This window comes from Aristolochia californica, unplaced genomic scaffold (assembly GCF_029961685.1).
Source record: "Aristolochia californica isolate CCGP_79_NKW_82.1479 unplaced genomic scaffold, dmAriCali1.0.hap1 SCAF_7, whole genome shotgun sequence".
Taxonomy (NCBI): domain Eukaryota; kingdom Viridiplantae; phylum Streptophyta; class Magnoliopsida; order Piperales; family Aristolochiaceae; genus Aristolochia; species Aristolochia californica.
In genome coordinates, this window is record NW_027182268.1 from 21,800,412 (window position 1) to 21,824,281 (window position 23,870).

The following is a 23,870-nucleotide window of genomic DNA, read 5'->3' on the forward strand; positions in this document are numbered from 1 at the left end:
AAAATTGGATAACAAAACTTTTGTGTTCATTTGTGTTGGGGTAATAAATTTTATTTATTTATATTTGTTATTGTTTTAAATTTTTTCCATACATCAACTATAAAGTTTTCATTTTGTTGTAAGCTTTTTGCCTTGTTTGTTTTCGCGATGAAGGGAGAGCGAAAAGTCAAAGTTTTGATTTAACAAAAAACTGTACATCTAAAATGGAAAAGCACAATGCACAATTGTAGGGAGAGATAATTTTAAAGAGTGTCTGTAATATTAAGGGATTGTAAACTATTTTTAGTTTTTATATCTCAGGTTTTGCAATGGTCGGGAAAAATTGGTGGCAGAGGATTTTTAATTGAGTGTTGAATTGCAATCCAAAAGTCATTTCATACAAAAATATAGCCCGTTACGCATGATAAATAACTTTACAATCATGTATGATTGTAAGATAAAATTTTTGAAAATGGGCAAAATATTGACTTGTTAGGCTCGAGTAAATATCCCACCGCACGTTCACTTGAGAATTTAATGAGCATTTGTTATTCTCTTTAAAAGCTTTGGATCCATAGGTCATTTGAATCTTTAACATGTTTCAAGCAAGCATATCCATTTTTAAAACATGTGTAGAAAAAATCTCCTTCATGTAAAATTCCAAGCTTAAAAGGGTTGGACTAATGGAATTTCCCAAACTAGGATAACAAAACTTTTGTGTTCATTTGTGGTGTGTGAATAGATATTTTTTATTTACATTATTTATTATTTAAATATTTTTCAAACATCAACTATAAAAAATTATTTTGTTGTGATCTTTTTTATCTTTTTTGTTTACGGGATGAAGGGGAAGCGAAAACTCAAAGTTCTGATTTATGAAAAAAGTGTACATCTAAAATGGAAATGCACATTGCAAAAATGTAGAGAGAGATATTTCCAAAGAGTGTCTGTATGTTTTAGGGATCGTATGCACTTTTTCAATTTTATATCTAAGGTTTTGCAATCGTCGGGAAACGGGGGAGGCGGGCAATTTTTAACTGAGTGTTGTCTTCAAATTCATAAGTCATTTCTTACAAAAATATAGCCGTTACACATGACAAATAACTTTACAATCATCTATGATTGTTAGCTCATCTTTTTGAATATGGGCAAAATAATGGCTTGTTTGACTCGGGCAATATTCCACCGCACGTTCACTTGAGAATTGAATGAGCGTTTGTTATTCTCTTTAAAAGCTTTGGATCCATAGGTTATTTGAATATTTAACATGTTTCTGGCATGCATAACCATTTTTAAAACATGTGTAGAAAAAATCTCGTTCATGTAAAATTCCAAGATATTAGTTTTGGACTAGTGGAATTTCCCAAACTTGGATAACAAAACTTTTGTGTTCATTTGTGGTGTGTGAATAGAATTTCTTCATTTAAATTTTTTATCGTTTTAAATTTTTTTCGTACATCAACTATGAAATTTTCATTTTGCTATGATCTATTTGCCTTTTTTGTTTACGGGATGAAGGGAGAGCAAAAAACCTCGATGTTTTGATTTAAGAAAAATGTATACATCTAAAACGGAAATGCACAATGCACATATGTAAAGAGATATAAATCCAAAGAGTGTCTGTAACTTTTAGGGATCGTAAGCACCTGCTCGTTTTTATATCTCAGGTTTTGCAATCGTCGGGAAAAATGGGTTGCGGAGGATTTTCAACTGAGTGTTGATTTGCAATCCATAAGTCATTTCATACAAAAATATAGCCCGTTACGCATGATAAATCCCATTACAATCATCTATGATTAATTATGTCAGCTTTTTGTAAATGGGCAAAATAATGGCATGTTTGACTTGGGTAAATATCCCACCGCAAGTTCACTTGAGAATTTAATGATTGTTTGTTATTCTCCTTAAAAGCTTTGCATCCATAGCTCATTTGCATATTTAACATGTTTCGAACATGCATATCCATTTTTAAAACATGTGTCACCGAAATCACTTTCTAGCAAAATTCCAAGCTATTAGGGTAAACTAGTGCAATTTCCATAAATTGGATAACAAACTTTTGCGTTCATTTGTGTTGGGTGAATAAATTTTCTTTATTTATATTTGTTATTGTCTTAAATTTTTTCCATACATCAACTATAAAATTTTCATTTTGTTGTAATCTTTTTGCCATGTTTGTTTTCGGGATGAAGGGAGAGAGAAAAGTCAAAATTTTGATTAAAGAAAAGAGTGTACATCTAAAATGGAAAAGCACAATGCAAAATTGTAAGGAGATATAATTCCAAAGAGTGTCTATAATTTTTAGGGATTGTAAGCTCTTTTTAGTTTTTATATGTCAGGTTTTGCAATCGTCGGGAAAAATTGGTGGCAGAGGGTTTTAACTGAGTGTTGAATTGCAATCCATAAGTCATTTCATACAAAAATATAGCCCGTTACGCATGATAAATCACTTTACAATCATCTATGATTGTTAGATCAAATTTTTGAAAATGGGCAAAATAATGACTTGTTAGACTCGGGTAAATATCCCTCCGCACGTTCACTTGAGAATTTAATGAGTGTTTGTTATTCACTTTAAAAGCTTTGGATCCATAGGTCATTTGAATCTTTAACTTGTTTCAGGGATGCATATCCATTTTTAAAACATGTGTAGAAAAAATCTCCTTCGTGTAAAATTCCAAGCTTAAAAGGGTTGGACTAATGGAATTTCCCAAACTAGGATAACAAAACTTTTGTGTTCATTTGTGGTGTGTGAATAGATATTTTTTATTTACATTATTTATTATTTAAATATTTTTCAAACATCAACTATAAAAAATTATTTTGTTGTGATCTTTTTTATCTTTTTTGTTTACGGGATGAAGGGGAAGCGAAAACTCAAAGTTCTGATTTATGAAAAAAGTGTACATCTAAAATGGAAATGCACAATGCAAAAATGTAGAGAGAGATATTTCCAAAGAGTGTCGGTATGTTTTAGGGATCGTATGCACTTTTTTAATTTTATATCTAAGGTTTTGCAATCGTCGGGAAACGTGGGAGGTGGGCCATTTATAACTGAGTGTTGTATTCAAATCCCTAAGTCATTTCTTACAAAAATATAGCCCGTTACGCATGACAAATCACTTTACAATCATCTGTGATTGTTAACTCAACTTTTTGAATATGTGCAAAATAATGGCTTGTTTGACTCGGGCAAATATCCCACTGCACGTTCACTTGAGAATTGAATGAACGTTTGTTATTCTCTTTAAAAGCTTTGGATCCATAGGTCATTTGAATCTTTAACATGTTTCTGCCATGCATATCCTTTTTTAAAACATATGTAGAAAAAATCTCCTTCATGTAAAATTCCAAGATATTAGTTTTGGACTAGTGGAATTTCCCAAACTTGGAGAATAAAACTTTTGTGTTCATTTGTGGTGTGTGAATAAATTTTATTCATTTACTTTTTTTATTGTTTTAAACTTTTTCCTTACATCAACTATGAAATTTTCATTTTTCTATGATCTATTTGCCTTTTTTGTTTACGCGATGAAGGGAGAGCGAAAAACTCGTAGTTTTGATTTAAGAAAAATGTGTACATCTAAAACAGAAATGCACAATGCACATATGTAGAGAGAGATAATTCCAAAGTGTATCTGTAATTTTTAGGGATTGTAAGCACCTTTTCAGTTTTATATCTCAGGTTTTGCAATCGTCGAAAAAACTGGGTTGCGGAGGATTTTTAACTAAGTGTTGAATTGCTATCCATAATTCATTTTATACAAAAATATAGCCCGTTACGCATGATAAATCACATTACAATCATCTATGATTAATTATGTCAGCTTTTTGTAAATGGGCAAAATAATGGCATGTTTGACTCGGGTAAATATCCCACCGCAAGTTCACTTGAGAATTTATTGAACGTTTGTTATTCTCTTTAAAAGATTTGCATCCATAGCTCATTTGCATCTTTAACATGTTTCAAACATGCATATCAATTTTTAAAACATGTGTGGACGAAATCTCTTTCTTGCAAAATTCCAAGCTATTAGGGTTAAACTAGTGGAATTTCCTAAAATTGGATAACAAAACTTTTGTGCTCATTTGTGTTGGGTGAATAAATTTTCTTTATTTATAGCTGTTATTGTTTTAAATTTTTTCCATACATCAACTATAAAATTTTCATTTTGTTGTAAGTTTTTTGCCTTGTTTGTTTTCGGGATGAAGGGAGAGGGAAAAGTCAAAGTTTTGATTTAAGAAAAAAAATAACATATAAAATTGAAAAGCACAATGCACAATTGTAGGGAGAGTTAATTCCAAAGAGTGTCTGTAATTTTTAGGGATCGTAAACTCTTTTTAGTTTTTATATCTCAGGTCTTGCAATCGTCGGGAAAAATTGGTGCAAGAGGATTTTTCACTGAGTGTTAAATTTCAATCCATAAGTCATTTCACACAAAAATATAGTCCTTTACGCATGATAAATCAGTTTACAATCATCTATGATTGTTAGATCAAATTTTTGGAAATGGGCAAAACAATGACCTGTTGGACTCGGGTAAATATCCCACCGCACGTTCACTTGAAAATTTAATGAGAGTTTGTTATTCTCTTTAAAAGCTTTGGATCCATAGGTCATTTGAATCTTTAACATGTTTCAAGCATGCATATCCATTTTTAAAACATGTGTAGAAAAAATCTCCTTCATGTAAAATTCCAAGCTTAAAAGGGTTGGACTAATGGAATTTCCCAAACTTGGATAACCAAACTTTTGTGTTCATTTGTGGTGTGTGAATAGATATTTTTTATTTACATTAGTTATTATGTTAAATATTTTCACACATCAACTATAAATTGTTTATTTTGTTGTGATCTTCTTTGCCTTTTTTGTTTACGGGATGAAGGAGGAGCAAAAACTCAAAGTTCTGATTTAAAGGAAAAGTGTACATCTAAAATGGAAATGCACAATGCAAAAATGTTGAGAGAGATATTTCCAAAGAGTGTCTGTATGTTTTAGGGATCGTATGCACTTTTTCAATTTTATATCTAAGGTTTTGCAATCGTCGGGAAACGTGGGAGGCTGGCGATTTTTAACCGAGTGTTGTCTTCAAATCCATAAGTTATTTCTTACAAAAATATAGCCCGTTACGCATGACAAATCACTTTACAATCATCTATGATTGTTAGCTCAACTTTTTGAATATGGGCAAAATAATGGCTTGTTTGACTCGGGCAAATATCCCACTGCACGTTCACTTGAGAATTGAATGAGCGTTTGTTATTCTCTTTAAAAGCTTTGGATCCATAGGTCATTTGAATCTTTAATATGTTTTTGCCATGCATATCCTTTTTTAAAACATGACAAATATAGCCCGTTACGCATGACAAATCACTTTTCAATTGACTGTACGGACCTTTTCATTTATATATCTCAGGTTTTGCAATCGTAGGGAAATATGGGTTGCGGAGGATTTTTAACTGAGTGTTGAATTGCTATCCATAATTCATTTTATTCAAAAATATATCCCGTTACGCATGATAAATCACATTACAATCATCTATGATTAATTATGTCAGCTTTTTACAAATGGGCAAAATAATGGCATGTTTGACTCGGGTAAATATCTCACCGCAAGTTCACTTGAGAATTTAATGAGCGTTTGTTATTCTCATTAAAATATTTGCATCCATAGCTCATTTGCATCTTTAAGATGTTTCAAACATGCATATCAATTTTTAAAACATGTGTGGACGAAATCGCTTTCTTGCAAAATTTCAAGCTATTAGTGTTAAACTAGTGGAATTTCCCAAAATTGGATAACAAAACATTTGTGCTCATTTGTGTAGGGTGAATAAATTTTCTTTATTTATAGATTTTTTTGTTTTAAATTTTTTCCATACATCAACTATAAAATTTTCATTTTGTTGTAAGCCTTTTGCCTTGTTTGTTTTCGGGATGAAGGGAGAGCGAAAAGTCAAAAGTTTTGATTTAAAAAAAAAATTAACATATAAAATTGAAAAGAACAATGCACAATTGTAGGGAGAGATAATTCCAAAGAGTTTCTGTAATTTTTAGGGATTTTAAACTCTTTTTAGTTTTTATATCTCAGGTTTCGCAATCGTCGGGAAAAATTGGTGGAAGAGGATTTTTCACTGAGTGTTAAATTTCAATCCATAAGTCATTTCATACAAAAATATAGCCCATTACGCATGATAAATCAGTTTACAATCATCTATGATTGTTAGATCAAATTTTTGAAAATGGGCAAAATAATGACTTGTTAGACTCGGGTAAATATCCCACCGCACATTCACTTGAAAATTTACTGAGCGTTTGTTATTCTCTTTAAAAGCATTGGATCCATAGATCATTTTAATCTTTAACATGTTTCAAGCATGCATATCCATTTTTAAAACATGTGTAGAAAAAATCTCCTTCATGTAAAATTCCAAGCTTAAAGGGGTTGGACTAATGGAATTTCCCAAACTTGGATAACCAAACTTTTGTTTTCATTTGTGGTGTGTGAATAGATTTTTTTTATTTACATTATTTATTATGTTAAATATTTTCCACACATCAACTATAAAATTTTTATTTTGTTGTGATCTTTTTTGCTTTTTTTGTTTACGGGATGAAGGGGGAGTGAAAACTCAAAGTTCTAACTTAAGAAAAAAGTGTACATCTAAAATGGAAATGCACAATGCACAAATGTAGAGAGAAATATTTCCAAAGAGTGTCTGTATGTTTTAGGGATCGTATGCACTTTTTCGTTTTTATATCTAAGGGTTTGCAATCGTCGGGAAACGGGGGAGGCGGGGGATTTTTAACAGTCTTGAATTGCAATCCATAAGACATTTCACACAAAAATATAGTTACGCATGATAAATCACTTTACAATCATCTATGATTGTTAGATCAAATTTTTGAAAATGGGCAAAATAATGACTTGTTAGACTCGGGTAAATATCCCACCGCACGTTCACTTGAAAATTGAATGAGTGTTTGTTATTCTCTTTAAAAGCTTTGGATCCATAAGTCATTTGAATCTTTAACATGTTTCTGCCATGCATATCCTTTTTTAAAACATGTGTAGAAAAAATATCCTTCATGTAAAATTCGAAGATATTAGTTTTGGACTAGTGGAATTTCCAAAACTTGGATAACAAAATTTTTCTGTCCCTTTGTGGTGTGTGAATAAATTTTCTTCATTTACTTTTTTTATGGTTTTAAACTTTTTCCGTACATCAGCTATGAAATTTTCATTTTGTTATGATCTATTTGCCTTTTTTATTTACGGGATGAAGGGAGAGCGAAAAACTCATAGTTTTGATTTAAGAAAAATGTGTACATCTAAAACGGAAATGCACAATGCACGTATGTAGAGAGAGATAATTCCAAAGAGTGTCTGTAATTTTTAGGGACTGTACGGACCTTTTCATTTTTATATCTCAGGTTTTGCAATCGTAGGGAAATATGGGTTGCGGAGGATTTTTAACTGAGTGTCGAATTGCTATCCATAATTCATTTTATACAAAAATATAGCCCGTTACGCATGATAAATCACATTACAATCATCTATGATTAATTATGTCAGCTTTTTGCAAATGGGCAAAATAATGGCATGTTTGACTCGGGTAAATATCCCACCGCAAGTTCACTTGAGAATTTAATGAGCGTTTGTTATTCTCTTTAAAAGATTTGCATCCATATCTCATTTGCATTTTTAACATGTTTCAAACATGTATATCAATTTTTAAAACATGTGTGGACGAAATCTCTTTCTTGCAAAATTCCAAGCTATTAGGGTTAAACTAGTGGAATTTCCGAAAATTGGATAACAAAACTTTTGTGTTCATTTGTGTTAGGTGAATAAATTTTCTTTATTTATAGCTGTTATTGTTTTAAATTTTTTCCATACATCAACTATAAAATTTTCATTTTGTTGTAAGCTTTTTGCCTTGTTTGTTTTCGGGATGAAGGGAGAGCGAAAAGTCAAATTTTTTATTTAAGAAAAAAATTAACATATAAAATTGAAAAGCACAATGCACAATTGTAGGGAGAGATAATTCCAAAGAGTGTCTGTAATTTTTAGGGATTGTAAACTCTTTTTAGTTTTTATATCTCAGGTCTTGCAATCGTCGGGAAAAATTGGTGGCAGAGGATTTTTCACTGAGTGTTAAATTTCAATCCATAAGTCATTTCATACAAAAATATTGCCCATTACGCATGATAAATCAGTTTACAATCATCTATGATTTTTAGATCAAAGTTTTGAAAATGGGCAAAATATTGACTTGTTAGACTCGGGTAAATATCCCACCGCACGTTCACTTGAGAATTTAATGAGCGTTTGTTATTCTCTTTAAAAGCATTGGATCCATTGGTCATTTGAATCTTTAAAATGTTTCAAGCATGCATATCCATTTTTAAAACATGTGTAGAAAAAATTTGCTTCATGTAAAATTCCAAGCTTAAAAGGGTTGGACTAATGGAATTTCCCAAACTTGGATAACAAAAATTTTGTGTTCATTTGTGGTGTGTGAATAAATATTTTTTATTTACATTAGTTATTATTTTAAATATTTTTTATTTTCATTAGTTATTATTTTAAATATTTTTCACACATCAACTATAAATTTTTATTTTGTTGTGATCTTTTTTGCCTTTTTTGTTTACGGGATGAAGGGGGAGCGAAAACTCAAAGTTCTAACTTAAGAAAAAAGTGTACATCGAAAATGGAAATGCACAATGCACAAATGTAGAGAGAGATATTTCCAAAGAGTGTCTGTATGTTTTAGGGATCGTATGCACTTTTTCGTTTTTATATATAAGGTTTTACAATCGTCGGGAAACGGGGGAGGCTGGGGATTTTTAACTGAGTGTTGACTTCAAATCCATAAGTCATTTCTTACAAAAATATAGTCTGTTACGCATGACAAATCACTTTACAATCATCTATGATTGTTAGCTCAACTTTTTGAATATGGGCAAAATAATGGCTTGTTTGACCCGGGCAAATATCCTACTGCATGTTCACTTGAGAATTTAATGAGGGTTTGTTATTCTCTTTAAAAGCTTTGGATCCATAGGTCATTTGAATCTTTAACATGTTTCTGGCATGCATATCCATTTTTAAAACATGTGTAGAAACAATCTCCTTCATGTAAAATTCCAAGATATTAGTTTTGTACTAGTGGAATTTCCCAAACTTGGATAACAAAACTTTTGTGTTCATTTGTGGTGTGTGAATAAATTTTCTTCATTTAATTTTTTTATTTTTTTTAACTTTTTCCGTACGTCAACTATGAAATTTTCATTTTGCTGTGATCTTTTTGCCTATTTTGTTTACGGGATGAAGGGAGAGCGAAAAACTCAAAGTTTTGATTTAAGAAAAATGTGTACATCTAAAACGGGAAATTCACATTGCACATATGTAGAGAGCGAAATTTCCAAAGAGTGTCTATAAGTTTTAGGGATTGTAAACACCTTTTTCGTTTTTAAATCTCAGGTTTTGCAACGTCGGGAAAAATGGGTTGCGGAGGATTTTTAACTGAGTGTTGAATTTCAACCATAAGTCATTTCATACAAAAATATAGCCCGTTACGCATGACAAATCACATTACAGTAATCTATGATTAATTATGTCAGCTTTTTGCAAATGGGCAAAATAACGGCATGTTTGACTCGGGTTAACATCCCCCCGCAGGTTCACTTGAGAAATTAATGAGCGTTTGTTATTCTCTTTAAAAGCTTTGCATCATTAGCGTCTTGAACATGTTTCAAACATGCATATCCATTTTAAAAACATGTGTGGACGAAATTTCTTTCTTGCAAAATTCCAACCTATTAGGGTTAAACTAGTGGAATTTCCCAAAATTGGATATCAAAACTTTTGTGTTCATTTGTGTTGGGTGAATAAATTTTATTTATTTATATTTGTTATTGTTTTAAATTTTTTCCATACATCAACTATAAAATTTTCATTTTGTTGTAAGCTTTTTGCCTTGTTTGTTTTCGGGATGAAGGGAGAGCGAAAAGTCAAAGTTTTGATTTAAGAAAAGAGTGTACATCTAAAATGCAAAAGCATAATGCACAATTGTAGGAAGAGATAATCCCAAAGAGTGTCTATAATTTTAAGGGATTGTAAGTTCTTTATAGTTTTTATATCTAAGGTTTTGATCTCGTCGGGAAAAATTGGTGGCAAAGGATTTTTAACTGAGTGTTGAATTGCAATCCATAAGTCATTTCATACAAAAATATAGGCCGTTATGCATGATAAATCACATTACAATCATCTATGATTAATTATGTCAGCTTTTTGCAAATGGGCAAAATAGTGGCATGTTTGACTCGGGCAAAATATCCCACCGCAAGTTCCCTTGATAATTTAATGAGCTTTTGTTCTTCTATTTAAAAGCTTTGCATCCATAGCTCATTTACATCTTTAACATGTTTCTAACATGCATATCTATTTTTAAAACATGTGTGGACGAAATCGCTTTCTTGCAAAATTCCGAGCTATTAGGGTAAAACTAGTGGAATTTCCATAAATTGGATAACAAAACTTTTGTTTTCATTTGTGTTGGGTGAATATATTTTCTTTATTTATATTTGTTATTGTTTTAAATTTTTTCCTTACATCAACAATAAAATTTTCATTTTGTTGTAGGCTTTTTGCCTTGTTTGTTTTCGGGATGAAGGGAGAGCGAAAAGTCAAATTTTTGATTTAAGAAAAAAGTGTACATCTAAAATGGAAAAGCACAATGCACAATTGTAGGGAGAGATAATTACAAAGAGTGTCTATAATTTTTAGGGATTGTAAGCTCTTTTTAGTTTTTATATATGAGGTTTTGCAATCGTCGGGAAAAATTGGTGGCAGAGGATTTTTAACTGAGAGTTAAATTGCAATCCATAAGTTATTTCATACAAAAATATAGCCCGTTACGCATGATAAATCACTTTAAAATCATCTATGATTGTTAGATCAAATTTTTGAAAATGGACAAAATAATGTCTTGTTAGACTCGGGTAAATATCCCACCGCACGTTCACTTGAGAATTTAATGAGCGTTTGTTATTCACTTTAAAAGCTTTGGATCCATACGTCATTTGAATCTTTAACATGTTTCAAGCATGCATATCCATTTTTAAAACATGTGTAGAAAAAATCTCCTTCATGTAAAATTCCAAGCTTAAAAGGGTTAGACTAATGGAATTTCCCAAACTTGGATAACCAAACTTTTGTGTTCATTTGTGGTGTGTGAATAGATATTTTTTATTTACATTAGTTATTATTTTAAATATTTTTCACACATCAACTATAAAATTTTTATTTTGTTGTGATCTTTTTTGCCTTTTTTGTTTACGGGATGAAGGGGGAGCGAAAACTCAAAGTTCTCATTTAACGAAAAACTGTACATCTAAAATGGAAATGCACAATGCAAAAATGTAGAGAGAGATATTTCCAAAGAGTGTCAGTATGTTTTAGGGATCGTATGCACTTTTTCAATTTTATATCTAAGGTTTTGCAATCGTCGGGAAACGTGGGAGGCGGGCGATTTTTAACTGAGTGTTGCCTTCAAATCCATAAGTAATTTCTTACAAAAATATAGCCCGTTACGCATGACAAATCACTTTACAATCATCTGTGATTGTTATCTCAACTTTTTGAATATGGGCAAAATAATGGCTTGTTTGACTCGGGCAAATATCCTACTGCACGTTCACTTGAGAATTGAATGAGTGTTTCTTATTCTCTTTAAAAGCTTTGGATCCATAGGTCATTTGAATCTTTAACATGTTTCTGCCATGCATATCCTTTTTTAAAACATGTGTAGAAAAAATCTCCTTCATGTAAAATTCCAAGATATTAGTTTTGGACTAGTGGAATTTCCCAAACTTGGATAAGAAAACTTTTGTGTTCATTTGTGGTTTGTGAATAAATTTTCTTCATGTAATTTTTTTATTGTTTTAAACTTTTTTCGTACATCAACTATGAAATTTTCATTTTGCTATGATCTATTTGCCTTTTTTGTTTACGGGATGCAGGGAGAGCGAAAAGCTCGTAGTTTTGATTTAAGAAAAATGTGTACATCTAAAATTGAAATGCACAACGCACATATGTAGAGAGAGATAATTCCAAAGAGTGTCTGTAATTTTTAGGGATTGTAAGCACCTTTTCATTTTAATATCTCAGGTTTTGCAATCGTTGGGAAAAATGGGTTGTGGAGGATTTTTAACTGAATGTTGAATTGCTATCCATAATTCATTTTATACAAAAATATAGCCCGTTACGCATGATAAATAATGTTACAATCATCTATGATTAATTATGTCAGCTTTTTGTAAATGGGCAAAATAATGGCATGTTTGACTCGGGTAAATATCCCACCGCAAGTTCACTTGAGAATTTAATGAGAGTTTGTTATTCTCCTTAAAAGATTTGCATCCATAGCTCATTTGCATTTTTAACATGTTTCAAACATGCATATCAATTTTTAAAACATGTGTGGACGAAATCTCTTTCTTGCAAAATTCCAAGCTATTAGGGTTAAACTAGTGGAATTTTCCGAAAATTGGATAACAAAACTTTTCTGCTCATTTGTATTGGGTGAATAAATTTTCTTTATTTATAGCTGTTATTGTTTTAAATTTTTTCCATACATCAACTATAAAATTTTCATTTTGTTGTAAGCTTTTTGCCTTGTTTGTTTTCGGGATGAAGGGAGAGCGAAAAGTCAAAATTTTGATTTAAGAAAAGAGTGTACATCTAAAATGGAAAAGCACAATGCACAATTGTAGGGAGATATAATTCCAAAGAGTGTCTGTAATTTTTAGGGATTGTAAGCTCTTTTTAGTTTTTATATCTCAGGTTTTACAATCATCGGGAAAAATTGGTAGCAGAGAATTTTTAACTGAGTGTTGAATTGCAATCCATAAGTCATTTCATACAAAAATATAGCTCGTTACGCATGATAAATCACTTTACAATCATCTATGATTATTAGATCAAATTTTTGAAAATGGGCAAAATAATGACTTGTTAGACTCGGGTAAATATCCCACTGTAGATTCACTTGAGAATTTAATGAGCGTTTGTTATTCTCTTTAAAAGCTTTGGATCCATAGGTCATTTGAATCTTTAACATGTTTCAAGCATGCATATCCATTTTTAAAACATGTGTAGAAAAAATCTCCTTCATGTAAAATTCCAAGCTTAAAAGGGTTGGACTAATGGAATTTCCTAAACTTGGATAACCAAACTTTTGTTTTCATTTGTGGTGTGTGAATAGATATTTTTTACTTACATTAGTTATTATTTTAAATATTTTTCACACATCAACTATAAAATTTTTATTTTGTTGTGATCTTTTTTGCCTTTTTTGTTTACGGGATGTAGGTGGAGGAAAACTCAAAGTTCTGATTTAAGTAAAAAGTGTACATCTAAAATGGAAATGCACAATGCAAAAATGTAGAGAGAGATATTTCCAAAGAGTGTCAGTATGTTTTAGGGATCGTATGCACTTTTTCAATTTTGTATCTAAGGTTTTTCAATCATCGGGAAACGGGGGAGGCGGGCAATTTTTAACTGAGTGTTGTCTTTAAATCCATAAGTCATTTCTTAAAAAAATATAGCCCGTTACGCATGACAAATCACTTTATAATCATCTATGATTGTTAGCTCAACGTTTTGAATATGGGCAAAATAATGGCTTGTTTGACTCGTGCAAATATCCCACTGCAGGTTCACTTGAGAATTGAATGAGCGTTTGTTATTCTCTTTAAAACCTTTGGATCCATAGGTCATTTGAATCTTTAACATGTTTCTGGCATGCATATCCATTTTTAAAACATGTGTAGAAAAAATCTCCTTCATGTAAAATTCCAAGATATTAGTTTTGGACTAGTGGAATTTCCCAAACTTGGATAACAAAACTTTTGTGTTCATTTGTGGTGTGTGAATAAATTTTCTTCATTTACTTTTTTTATTGTTTTAAACTTTTTCCGTACATCAACTATGAAATTTTCATTTTGCTATGATCTATTTGCCTTTTTTGTTTACGCGATGAAGGGAGATCGAAAAACTCGTAGTTTTGATTTAAGAAAAATGTGTACATCTAAAACAGAAATGCACAATGCACATATGTAGAGAGAGATAATTCCAAAGAGTGTCTATAATTTTTAGGGATTGTAAGCACCTTTTCATTTTTATATCTCAGGTTTTGCAATCGTCCGGAAAAATGGGTTGCGGAGGATTTTTAACTGAGTGTTGAATTGCTATCCATAATTCATTTTATAAAAAATATAGCACGTTATGCATGATAAATCACATTACAATCATCTATGATTAATTATGTCAGCTTTTTGCAAATGGACAAAATAATGGCATGTTTGACTCGGGTAAATATCCCACCGCAAGTTCACTTGAGAACTTAATGAGCGTTTGTTATTCTCTTTAAAAGATTTGCATCCATAGCTCATTTGCATCTTTAACATGTTTCAAACATGCATATCAATTTTAAAAACATGTGTGGACGAAATCTATTTCTTGCAAAATTCCAAGCTATTAGGGTTAAACTAGTGGAATTTCCTAAAATTTGATAACAAAATTTTTGTGCTCATTTGTGTTGGGTGAATAAATTTTCTTTATTTATAGCTGTTATTGTTTTAAATTTTTTCCATACATCAACTATAAAATTTTCATTTTTTTGTAAGTTTTTTGCCTTGTTTGTTTTCGGGATGAAGGGAGAGCGAAAAGTCAAAGTTTTGATTTAAGAAAAAAAATTGCAAATAAAATTGAAAAGCACAATGCACAATTGTACGGAGAGATAATTACAAAGAGTGTCTGTAATTTTTAGGGATTGTAAACTCTTTTTAGTTTTTATATCTCAGGTTTTGCAATCGTCGGGAAAAATTGGTGGAAGAGGATTTTTCACTGAGTGTTAAATTTCAATCCATAAGTCATTTCATACAAAAATATAGCCCGGTACGCATGATAAATCACTTTACAATCATCTATGATTGTTAGATCAAATTTTTGGAAATGGGCAAAATAATGACCTGTTAGACTCGGGTAAATATCCCACCGCACGTTCACTTGAAAATTTAATGAGAGTTTGTTATTCTCTTTAAAAGAATTGCATCCATAGGTCATTTGAATCTTTAACATGTTTCAAACATGCATATCAATTTTTAAAACATGTGTGGACGAAATCTCTTTCTCACAAAATTCCAAGCTATTAGGGTTAAACTAGTGGAATTTCCTAAAATTGGATAACAAAACTTTTGTGCTTATTTGTGTTGGGTGAATAAATTTTCTTTATTTATAGCTGTTATTGTTTTAAATTTTTTCCATACATCAACTATAAAATTTTCATTTTGTTGTAAGCTTTTTGCCTTGTTTGTTTTCGGGATGAAGGGAGAGCAAAAAGTCAAACTTTTGATTTAAGAAAAAAATTAACATATAAAATTGAAAAGCACAATGCACAATTGAAGGGAGAGATAATTCCAAAAAGTGTCTATAATTTTTAGTGATAAACTCTTTTTAGTTTTTATATCTCAGGTTTTGTAATCGTCGGGAAACATTGGTGGCAGAGGATTTTTCACTGAGTGTTAAATTTCAATCCATAAGTCATTTCATACAAAAATATTGCCCGTTACGCATGATAAATCAGTTTACAATCATCTATGATTTTTAGATCAAATTTTTGAAAATGGGCAAAATAATGACTTGTTAGACTCGGGTAAATATCCCAACGCACGTTCACTTGAGAATTTAATGAGCGTTTGTTATTCTCTTTAAATTCATTGGATCCATAGGTCATTTGAATCTTTAACATGTTTCAAACATGCATATCCATTTTTAAAACATGTGTAGAAAAAATCTGCTTCATGTAAAATTCCAAGCTTAAAAGGGTTGGACTAATGGAATTTCCCAAACTTGGATAACAAAAATTTTATGTTCATTTGTGGTGTGTGAATAGATATTTTTTATTTACTTTAGTTATTATTTTAAATATTTTTCACACATCAACTATAAATTTTTATTTTGTTGTGATCTTTTTTGCCTTTTTTGTTTACGGGATGAAGGGGGAGCGAAAACTCAAAGTTCTAACTTAAGAAAAAAGTGTACATATAAAATGGAAATGCACAATGCACAAATGTAGAGAGAGATATTTCCAAAGAGTGTTTGTATGTTTTAGGGATCGTATGCACTTTTTCGTTTTTATATCTAAGGTTTTACAATCGTCGGGAAACGGGGGAGGCTGGGGATTTTTAACTGAGTGTTGACTTCAAATCCATAAGTCATTTCTTACAAAAATATAGTCTGTTACGCATGACAAATCACTTTACAATCATCTATGATTGTTAGCTCAACTTTTTGAATATGGGCAAAATAATGGCTTGTTTGACTCGAGCAAATATCCGACTGCACGTTCACTTGAGAATTTAATGAGTGTTTGTTATTCTCTTTAAAATCTTTGGATCCATAGGTCATTTGAATCTTTAAGATGATTCTGGCATGCATATCCATTTTTAAAACATGTGTAGAAAACATCTCCTTCATGTAAAATTCCAAGATATTAGTTTTGGACAAGTGGAATTTCCCAAACTTGGATAACAAAACTTTTGTGTTCTTTTGTGGTGTGTGAATAAATTTTCTTCATTTAATTTTTTTATTTTTTAAACTCCTTCTGTACAACAACTATGAAATTATCATTTTGTTGTGATCTTTTTGCCTATTTTGTTTACGGGATGAAGGGAGAACGAAAAACTCGAAGTTTTGATTTATGAAAAATGTGTACATCTAAAACGGTAATGCACAATGCACATATGTAGAGAGAGACAATTCCAAAGACTGTCTGTAATTTTTAGGGATTGTAAGCACCTTTTTCGTTTTTAAATCTCAGGTTTTGCAATCGTCGGGAAAAATGGGTTGCGGAGAATTTTTAATTGAGTGTTGAAATTCACTCCATAAGTCATTTCATACAAAAATATAGCCCGTTATGCATGATAAATCACATTACAATCATCTATGATTAATTATGTCAGCTTTTTGCAAATGGGCAAAATAATGGCATGTTTGACTCGGGTAAATATCCCACCGCACGTTCACTTGAGAATATAATGAGCGTTTGTTATTCTCTTTAAAAGCTTTGGATCCATAGGTCAATTGAATCTTTAACATGTTTCTGGCATGCATATCCATTTTTAAAACATGTGTAGAAACAATCTCCTTCATGTAAAATTCCAAGATATTAGTTTTGTACTAGTGGAATTTCCGAAACTTGGATAACAAAACTTTTGTGTTCTTTTGTGGTGTGTGAATAAATTTTCTTCATTTAATTTTTTTATTGTTTTTAACTTTTTCCGTACATCAACCATGAAATTTTTATTTTGCTGTGATCTTTTTGCCTATTTTGTTTACGGGATGAAGGGAGAGCGAAAAACTCAAAGTTTTGATTTAAGAAAAATGTGTACATCTAAAAAGGGAAATGCATAATGCACATATGTAGAGAGAGATAATTCCAAAGAGTGTCTATAAGTTTTAGGGATTGTAAGCACCTTTTTCGTTTTTAAATCTCTGGTTTTGCAATCGTTGGGAAAAATGGGTTGCGGAGGATTTTTAACTGAGTGTTAAATTGCAATCCATAAGTCATTTCATACAAAAATATAGCCCGTTACGCATGATAAATCACTTTAAAATCATCTATCATTGTTAGATCAAATTTTTGAAAATGGACAAAATAATGACTTGTTAGACTCGGGTAAATATCCCACCGTACGTTCACTTGAGAATTTAATAAGCATTTGTTATTCACTTTAAAAGCTTTGGATCCATAGGTCATTTGAATCTTTAACATGTTTCAAGAATGCATATCCATTTTTAAAACATGTATAGAAAAAATCTCCTTCATGTAAAATTCCAAGCTTAATAGGGTTGGACTAATGGAACTTCCCAAACTTGGATAACAAAACTTTTGTGTTCATTTGTGGTGTGTGAATAGATATTTTTTATTTACATTAGTTATTATTTTAAATATTTTTCACACATCAACTATAAAATTTTTATTTTATTCTGATCTTTTTTGCCTTTTTTGTTTACGGGATGAAGGGGGAGTGAAAACTCAAAGTTTTAATTTAAGAAAAAAGTGTACATCTAAAATGGAAATGCACAATCCACAAATGTAGAGAGAGATATTTCCAAAGGGTGTCTGTATGTTTTAGGGATCGTATACACTCTTTCGTTTTTATATCTAAGGTTTTGCAATCGTCGGGAAACATGGGAGGCGGGCGATTTTTAACTGACTGTTGACATCAAATCCATAAGTCATTTCTTACAAAAATATAGCCCGTTACGCTTGACAAATCACTTTACAATCATCTATGATTGTTAGCTCAACTTTTGGAATATGGGCAAAATAATGGATTGTTTGACTCGAGCAAATATCCGACTGCACGTTCACTTGAGAATTTAATGAGTGTTTGTTATTCTCTTTAAAATCTTTGGATCCATAGGTCATTTGAATCTTTAAGATGATTCTGGCATGCATATCCATTTTTAAAACATGTGTAGAAAACATCTCCTTCATGTAAAATTCCAAGATATTAGTTTTGGACAAGTGGAATTTCCCAAACTTGGATAACAAAACTTTTGTGTTCTTTTGTGGTGTGTGAATAAATTTTCTTCATTTAATTTTTTTATTTTTTAAACTCCTTCTGTACAACAACTATGAAATTATCATTTTGTTGTGATCTTTTTGCCTATTTTGTTTACGGGATGAAGGGAGAACGAAAAACTCGAAGTTTTGATTTATGAAAAATGTGTACATCTAAAACGGTAATGCACAATGCACATATGTAGAGAGAGACAATTCCAAAGACTGTCTGTAATTTTTAGGGATTGTAAGCACCTTTTTCGTTTTTAAATCTCAGGTTTTGCAATCGTCGGGAAAAATGGGTTGCGGAGAATTTTTAATTGAGTGTTGAAATTCACTCCATAAGTCATTTCATACAAAAATATAGCCCGTTATGCATGATAAATCACATTACAATCATCTATGATTAATTATGTCAGCTTTTTGCAAATGGGCAAAATAATGGCATGTTTGACTCGGGTAAATATCCCACCGCAAGTTCACTTGAGAATTTTATTAGCGTTTGTTATTCTCTTTAAAAGATTTGCATCCATAGCTCATTTGCATCTTTAACATGTTTCAATCATGCATATCCTTTTTTAAAACATGTGTGGATGAAATCTCTTTCTTGCAAAATTCCAAGCTATTAGGGTTAAACTAGTGGAATTTCACAAAATTGGATACCAAAACTTTTGTGTTCGTTTGTGTTGGGTGAATAAATATTCTTTATTTATATTTGTTATTGTTTTAATTTTTTTCCATACATCAACTATAAAATTTTTATTTTGTTGTAAGCTTTTTGCCTTGTTTGTTTTCGGGATGAAGGGATAGTGAAAAGTCAAAGTTTTGATTTAAGAAAAGAGTGTAGATCTAAAATGGAAAAGCACAATGCACAATTGTAGGGAGAGATAATTCCAAAGAGTGTCTGTAATTTTTAGGGATTGTAAGCTCTTTTTAGTTTTTATATCATAGGTTTTGCAATCGTCGGGAAAAATTGGTGGCACAAGATTTTTAACTGAGTGTTGAATTGCAATCCATAAGTCATTCCATACAAAAATATAGCCCGTTACGCATGATAAATCACTTTACAATCATCTATGATTTGTAGATCAAATTTTTGAAAATGGGCAAAATAATGACTTGTTAGACTCGGGTAAATATCCCACCGCACGTTCACTTGAGAATTTAATGAGCGTTTGTTATTCTCTTTAAAAGCTTTGGATCGATAAGGTCATTTGAATCTTTAAAATGTTTCAAGCATGCATATCCATTTTTAAAACATGTGTAGAAAAAATCTCCTACCTGTAAAATTCCAAGCTTAATAGGGTTAGACTAATGGAATTCCCCAAACTTGGATAACAAACCTTTTGTGTTCATTTGTGGTGTGTGAATAGATATTTTTTATTTACATTAGTTATTATTTAAATATTTTTCACACATCAACTATAAAATTTTTATTTTCTTGTGATCTTTTTTGCCTTTTTTTTTACGGGATGAAGAGGGAGCAAAAACTCAAAGTTCTGATTTAAGAAAAAAGTGTACATCTAAAATGGAAATGCGCAATGCAAAAATGTAGAGAGAGATATTTCCAAAGAGTGTCTGTATGTTTTAGGGATCGTATGCACTATTTCGTTTTTATATCTAAGGTTTTGCAATCGTCGGAAAACGGAGGAGGCGGGCGATTTTTAACTGAGTGTTGACTTCAAATCCATAAATCATTTCTCACAAAAATATAGCCCGTTACGGACGACAAATCACTTTAATATCATCTATGATTGTTAGCTCAACTTTTTGAATATGGGCAAAATAATGGCTTGTTTGACTCGGGCAAATATCCCACCGTACGTTCACTTGAGAATTTAATGAGCGTTTGTTATTCTCTTTAAAAGCTTTGGATCCATAGGTCATTTGAATCTTTAACATGTTTCTGCCATGCATATCCATTTTTAAAACATGTGTAGAAAAACTCTCATTCAAGTAAAATTTCAAGATATTAGTTTTGGACTACTGGAATTTCCCAAACTGGGATAACAAAACTTTTGTGTTCATTTGTGGTGTGTGAATAAATTTTCTTCATTTACTTTTTTTATTGTTTTAAACTTTTTCTGTACATCAACTATGAAATTTTTATTTTGCTGTAATCTATTTGCCTTTTTTGTTTACGGGATGAAGGGAGAGCGAAAAACTCAAAGTTTTGATTTAAGAAAAATGTGTACATCTAAAACGGAAATGCACAATGCACATATGTAGAGAGAGATAATTCCAAAGAGTTTATGTAATTTTTAGGGATTGTAAGCACCTTTTCATTTTTATATATCATGTTTTGCATTCGTCGGGAAAAATGGGTGGCGGAGGATTTTTAACTGAGTGTTGAATTGCAATCCATAAATCATTTAATACAAAAATATAGCCCGTTACGCATGATAAATCACATTGCAATCATCTATGATTAATTATGTCAGCTTTTTGCAAATGGGCAAAATAATGGCATGTTTGACTCGGGTAAATATCCCACCGCAAGTTCACTTGAGAATTTAATGAGCGTTTGTTATTCTCTTTAAAAGCTTTGGATCCATAGGTCATTTGCATCTTTAACATGTTTCAAACATGCATATTTATTTTTAAAACATGTGTGGATGAAATGTCTTTCTTGCAAAATTCCAAGCTATTAGGGTTAAACTAGTGGAATTTCCCAAAATTGGATAACAAAACTTTTGTGTTCATTTGTGTTGGGTGAATAAATTTTCTTTATTAATATTTTTTATTGTTTTAAATTTTTTCCATACATCAACTATAAAATTTTCATTTTGTTGTAAGCTTTTTGCCTTATTTGTTTCCAGGATGAAGGGAGAGTGAAAAGTCAAAGTTTTGATTTAAGAAAAAAGTGTTAATCTAAAATGGAAAAGCACAATGCACAATTGTAGGGATTTATAACTGCAAAGAGTTTTTGTAATTTTTAGGGATTGTAAGCTCTTTTTAGTTTTTATATCTCAGGTTTGGCAATCGACAGGAAAAATTTGTGGCAGAGGATTTTTATCGGAGTGTTGAATTGCAATACATAAGTCATTTCATACAAAAATATAGCTTGTTACGCATGATAAATCACATTACAATCATCTATGATTAATTATGTCAACTTTTTGCAAATGGGGAAAATAATGGCATGTTTGACTTGGGTAAATATCCCACCACAAGTTCACTTGAGAATTTAATGAGCGTTTGTTATTCTCTTTAAAAACTTTGCATCCATAGCTCATTTGCATCTTTAACATGTTTGAAACATGCATATCTATTTTTAAAACATGTGTTGATGAAATCTCTTTCTTGCAAAATTCCAAGCAATAGGGGTAAACTAGTGGAATTTCCCAAAATTGGATAACAAAGCTTTTGTGTTCATTTGTGTTGGGTGAATAAATTTTTTTTATTTCTATTCGTTACTGTTTTAAATTTTTTCCATACATCAACTATAAAATTTTCATTTTGTTGTAAGCTTTTTGCCTTGTTTGTTTTCGGAATAAAGGGAGAGCGAAAAGTCAAAGTTTTGATGAAAGAAAAGAGTGTACATCTAAAATGGAAAAGCTCAATGCACAATTTTTGGGAGAGATAATTCCAAACAGTGTCTGTAATTTTTAGGGATTCTAAGCTCTTTTTAGTTTTTATATCTCAGGGTTTGCAATCGTTGGGAAAAATTGGAGGCAGAGGATTTTTAACTGAGTGTTGAATTGCAATCCATAAGTCATTTCATACAAAAATATAGCCCGTTACGCATATTTTATCACTTTACAATCATCTATGATTAATTATGTCACCTTTTTGCAAATGGGCAAAATAATGGCATGTTTGACTCGGGTAAATATCCCACTGCAAGTTCACTTGAGAATTTAATGACCGTTTGTTATTCTCTTTAAAAGATTTGTATCCATAGCACATTTGCATCTTTAACATGTTTCAAACACGCATATCCATTTTTAAAACATGTGTGGATGAAATCTCTTTCTTTCAAAATTCCAAGCTATTAGGGTTCAACTAGTGGAATTTCCCAAAATTGGATAACAAAACTTTTGTGTTCATTTGAGTTGGGTGAATAAATTTTCTTTATTTATATTTGTTATTGTTTTAAATTTTTTCCATACATCAAATATTAAATTTTCATTTTTTTCTAAGCTTTTTGCCTTGTTTGTTTTCGGGATGAAGGGAGAGCGAAAAGTCAAAGTTTGATTTAAGAAAAGAGTGTACATCTAAAATGGAAAAGCACAATGCACAATTGTAGGGAGTGATAATTCCAAAGACTGTCAATAATTTTTAGGGATTGTAAGCTCTTTTTAGTTTTTATATCTCAGGTTTTGTAAACATCGGGAAAAATAGGTGGCAGAGGATTTTTAACTGAGTGTTGAATTGCAATCCATAAGTCATTTCATACAAAAATATAGCCCGTTACGCATGATAAACCACTTTACAATCATCTATGATTGTTAGATCAAATTTTTTGAAAGTGGGCAAAATAATGACTTATTAGACTCAGGTATATAGCCCACCGCACGTTCACTTGAGAATTTAACGAGCGTTGGTTATTCTCTTTAAAAGCTTTGGATCCATAGGTCATTTGAATTTTTAACATGTTTCAAGCATGCATATCCATTTTTAAAACATGTGCCGAAAAAATCTCCTTCATGTAAAATTCCAAGCTTAATAGGGTTGGACTAATGAAATTTCCCAAACTTGGATAACAAAACTTTTGTGTTCATTTGTGGTGTGTGAATAGATATTTTTTATTTAAATTAGTTATTATTTTAAATATTTTCCACACATCAACTCTAAAATTTTTGTTTTGTTGTGATGTTTTTTGCCTTTTTTGTTTACGGGATGATGGTGGAGCGAAAACTCAAAGTTCTGATTTAAAAAAAAAGTGTACATCTAAAATGGAAATGCACAATGCACAAATGTAGAGAGAGATATTTCCAAAGAGTGTCTATATGTTTTAGGGATCGTATGCACTTTTTCGTTTTTATATCTAAGGTTTTGCAATCGTTGGGAAACGGGGGAGGCGGGCGATTTTTAACTGAGTGTTGACTTCAAATCCATAAGTCATTTCTTACAAAAATATATCCCGTTACGCATTAAAAATCACTTTATAATCATCTATGATTGTTAGCTCAACTTGAGAATTTAATTTTAATCTCTAACATGTTTCAAGCATGCATATGCATTTTCAAAACATGTGTAGAAAACATCTCCTTCATGTAAAATTCCAAGCTTAATAGGGTTGGACT